The sequence below is a fragment of the Bombina bombina genome, chromosome 7 (assembly GCF_027579735.1).
Source record: "Bombina bombina isolate aBomBom1 chromosome 7, aBomBom1.pri, whole genome shotgun sequence".
Lineage (NCBI taxonomy): Eukaryota > Metazoa > Chordata > Amphibia > Anura > Bombinatoridae > Bombina > Bombina bombina.
The window spans coordinates 492,015,684-492,022,018 of record NC_069505.1 but is presented as its reverse complement, the minus strand read 5'-3'; positions in this window follow the sequence as shown (position 1 = coordinate 492,022,018).

The window sequence follows — 6,335 nt, the reverse complement described above, 5'->3', positions numbered from 1 at the left end:
ACAGAGAAAAGGGGGAAAGATCGGGGTACGACTCACCGGAGATGGTGGGACTCCGATCAGTAACTCCTCCAACACATCACTCTTCACAGGTGCTCTGGAAGACTTTGAAAAAACAGCCCATGCTGCAGCAGACTGCTTAACCAGAGAATGAAGATGCTGTGATCCTGCAAGCTGTGAAGACAAGCTGGAAAGAGGATTTGGGGCCTGTAGCTTGGCTTCTTAAAGGTGAGCCCTATCCCCACCCACACAAATGCAACATTGTTGCCACTTCACAGCAGCTCACTCCTAAGGGCCTTAATTCTTATGTTCGTTCTGGGCTATGCTGCCCTCCACTGTCTCACATACTGTATACAGAAACATATTATACACTCACATGCTCCCATATATACACACATACTGTATACACACACATATACACATATATACACACATACTATATACACACACATATACACTCACATGCACACATATATACACAAACATATACACTCACATGCTCCCATATATACACACATACAGTATACACAAACATATACACTCACATGCACACACATACTGTATACACACACATATACACTCACATGCACACATATATACACACACATATACACTCACATGCACACATATATACACAAACATATACACTCACATGCTCCCATACATACACACATACTGTATACACAAACATATACACTCACATGCACACATATATACACAAACATATACACTCACATGCACACATATATACACAAACATATACACTCACATGCACACATATATACACACATATACACTCACATGCACACATATATACACACATACTGTATACACACACATATACACTCACATGCACACATATATACACACACATATACACTCACATGCACACATATATACACAAACATATACACTCACATGCACACATATATACACACATATACACTCACATGCACACATATATACACACATACTGTATACACACACATATACACTCACATGCACACATATATACACACATACTGTATACACACACATATACACTCACATGCACACATATATACACACATACTGTATACACACACATATAAACTCACATGCACACATACATACACAAACATATACACTCACATGCTCCGATATATACACACATACTGTATACACAAACATATTATACACTCACATGCTCCCATATATACACACATACTGTATACACACACATATACACTCACATGCACACATATATACACAAACATATACACTCACATGCTCCCATATATACACACATACTGTATACACAAACATATTATACACTCACATGCTCCCATATATACACACATACTTTATACACACACATATACACTCACATGCACACATATATACACAAACATATACACTCACATGCTCCCATATATACACACATACTGTATACACAAACATATACACTCACATGCACACATATATACACACATACTGTATACACACACATATACACATATATACACACACATATACACTCACATGCACACATATATACACACATACTGTATACACACACATATACACTCACATGCACACATATATACACACATATACACTCACATGCACACATATATACACAAACATATACACTCACATGCTCCCATACATACACACATACTGTATACACAAACATATACACTCACATGCACACATATATACACACATACTGTATACACACACATATACACTCACGTGCACACATATATACACACATATACACTCACATGCACACATATATACACAAACATATACACTCACATGCACACATATATACACACATATACACTCACATGCAGACATATATACACACATACTGTATACACACATATACACTCACATGCACACATATATACACACATATACACTCACATGCAGACATATATACACACATACTGTATACACACATATACACTCACATGCACACATATATACACACATATACACTCACATGCAGACATATATACACACATACTGTATACACACATATACACTCACATGCACACATATATACACACATATACACTCACATGCACACATATATACACAAACATATACACTCACATGCACACATATATACACACATATACACTCACATGCACACATATATACACAAACATATACACTCACATGCTCCCATATATACACACATATACACTCACATGCACACATATATACACACATACTGTATACACACACATATACACTCACATGCACACATATATACACACATATACACTCACATGCACACATATATACACAAACATATACACTCACATGCTCCCATATATACACACATACTGTATACACAAACATATACACTCACATGCACACATATATACACAAACATATACACTCACATGCTCCCATATATACACACATACTGTATACACAAACATATACACTCACATGCACACATATATACACACATACTGTATACACACACATATACACTCACATGCACACACATATATACACACATATACACTCACATGCACACATATATACACACATACTGTATACACAAACATATACACTCACATACTGTATACACACACATATACACTCACATGCACACATATATACACACATATACACTCACATGCTCCCATATATACACACATACTGTATACACACACATATACACTCACATGCACACATATATACACACATACTGTATACACACACATAATCACTCACATGCACATCTACACACATACTGTATACACAAACATATACACTCACATGCTCCAATATATACACACATATACACTCACATGCACACATATACACACACATACTGTATACACACACATATACACTCACATGCACACATATATACACACATATACACTCACATGCACACATATATACACAAACATATACACTCACATGCTCCCATATATACACACATACTGTATACACACACATAATCACTCACATGCACATCTACACACATACTGTATACACAAACATATACACTCACATGCTCCCATATATACACACATATACACTCACATGCACACATATACACACACATACTGTATACACAAACATATACACTCACATGCTCCCATATATACACACATACTGTATACACACACATATACACTCACATACACTTATATATACACACATACTGTATACACACATATACACTCACATGCACACATATATACACACATATACACTCACATGCACACATATATACACAAACATATACACTCACATGCACACATATATACACACATACTGTATACACACACATATACACTCACATACACTTATATATACACACATACTGTATACACACATATACACTCACATGCACACATATATACACACATATACACTCACATGCACACATATATACACAAACATATACACTCACATGCACACATATATACACACATACTGTATACACACACATATACACTCACATACACTTATATATACACACATACTGTATACACACATATACACTCACATGCACACATATATACACACATACTGTATACACACATATACACTCACATACACACATATATACACACATATACACTCACATGCACACATATATACACACATACTGTATACACACACATATACACTCACATACACTTATATATACACACATACTGTATACACACATATACACTCACATGCACACATATATACACACATACTGTATACACACATATACACTCACATGCACACATATATACACACATACTGTATACACACATATACACTCACATACACTTATATATACACACATACTGTATACACACATATACACTCACATACACTTATATATACACACATACTGTATACACACATATACACTCACATGCACACATATATACACACATACTGTATACACACATATACACTCACATGCACACATATATACACACATATACACTCACATGCACACATATATACACACATATACACTCACATGCACACATTGAGGCCCATTTTCTGGTGAGTCTTCAGACTAAAGAACGCTGCTCCATAACCCTGTCTGCTCTGAGCAGGCGGACAGGAATTGCCAAAATTCAACCCGACCGAGTACGATCGGGTTGATTGACACCCCCTGCTGGCGGCCCATTGGCCATGAGTCTGCAGGGGGCGGCGTTGCACCAGCAGTTCTTGTGAGCTGCTGGTGCAATGCTGTATACGGAGAGTGTATTGCTCTCCGCATTCAGCGAGGTCTTGCGGACCTGATCCACAGTGTCAGATCAGGTCCACAAGACCTTTGATACATAGGGGCCATAGACACACACGCATACACATTCATATACACTCACATGCACACATATAAACACACATATATACACACATATACACTCACATGCACATCTACACAAACATATACACTCACATAAACACACAAGCATACACATTCATATACACTCACATGCACACATATACTGTATAACATATACACTCACATACACACACACATACACTCACATGCACATATACACACATACTGTATACACACATATACATTTACATACACATGTACAGTATATACTCACATGCTCCCATATATACACACACATACTGTACACACACACATACACTCACATGCACATCTACACACACACGTATACACACATATACCCTCACATAAACACATACACATTTATATATACTCACATGCACAGTTGCACACATACACGCACATACTGTATACACTCACATACACACACATGTATAGAAATTCATATACACTCACATGCAGATATAGTCACATGCACATATACACTCACATACACACATAGCGGCATATTTATCATTGTGCGAGTGGACATGATACGAAGTAGCTTATCATGTCCGCCCCACTGCGATAAATTCCGACAGCATATGCTGTCGGCATTTATCATTGCACCAGCAGTTCTTGTGAACTGCTTGTGCAATGCTGCCCCCTGCAGATTTGCGGCCAATTGGCCGCTAGCAGGGGGTTTCAATCAATATGGAGCTTGATAAATATGCCCCTTACTGTATACACACACATATACACTCACATGCACACATTCGCCCACATGTATAGAAATTCATATACACTCACAAGCACATATAGTCACTTGCACATATACACTCACATACACACATACTGTATACACACATATACACTCACAAGCACATATAGTCACTTGCACATATACACTCACATACACACATACTGTATACACACATATACACTCACATGCACTGTGTGCAGAATTATTAGGCAAATGAGTATTTTGACCACATCATCCTCTTTATGCATGTTGTCTTACTCCAAGCTGTATAGGCTCGAAAGCCTACTACCAATTAAGCATATTAGGTGATGTGCATCTCTGTAATGAGAAGGGGTGTGGTCTAATGACATCAACACCCTATATCAGGTGTGCATAATTATTAGGCAACTTCCTTTCCTTTGGCAAAATGGGTCAAAAGAAGGACTTGACAGGCTCAGAAAAGTCAAAAATAGTGAGATATCTTGCAGAGGGATGCAGCACTCTTAAAATTGCAAAGCTTCTGAAGCGTGATCATCGAACAATCAAGCGTTTCATTCAAAATAGTCAACAGGGTCGCAAGAAGCGTGTGGAAAAACCAAGGCGCAAAATAACTGCCCATGAACTGAGAAAAGTCAAGCGTGCAGCTGCCAAGATGCCACTTGCCACCAGTTTGGCCATATTTCAGAGCTGCAACATCACTGGAGTGCCCAAAAGCACAAGGTGTGCAATACTCAGAGACATGGCCAAGGTAAGAAAGGCTGAAAGACGACCACCACTGAACAAGACACACAAGCTGAAACGTCAAGACTGGGCCAATAAATATCTCAAGACTGATTTTTCTAAGGTTTTATGGACTGATGAAATGAGAGTGAGTCTTGATGGGCCAGATGGATGGGCCCGTGGCTGGATTGGTAAAGGGCAGAGAGCTCCAGTCCGACTCAGACGCCAGCAAGGTGGAGGTGGAGTACTGGTTTGGGCTGGTATCATCAAAGATGAGCTTGTGGGGCCTTTTCGGGTTGAGGATGGAGTAAAGCTCAACTCCCAGTCCTACTGCCAGTTTCTGGAAGACACCTTCTTCAAGCAGTGGTACAGGAAGAAGTCTGCATCCTTCAAGAAAAACATGATTTTCATGCAGGACAATGCTCCATCACACGCGTCCAAGTACTCCACAGCGTGGCTGGCAAGAAAGGGTATAAAAGAAGAAAATCTAATGACATGGCTTCCTTGTTCACCTGATCTGAACCCCATTGAGAACCTGTGGTCCATCATCAAATGTGAGATTTACAA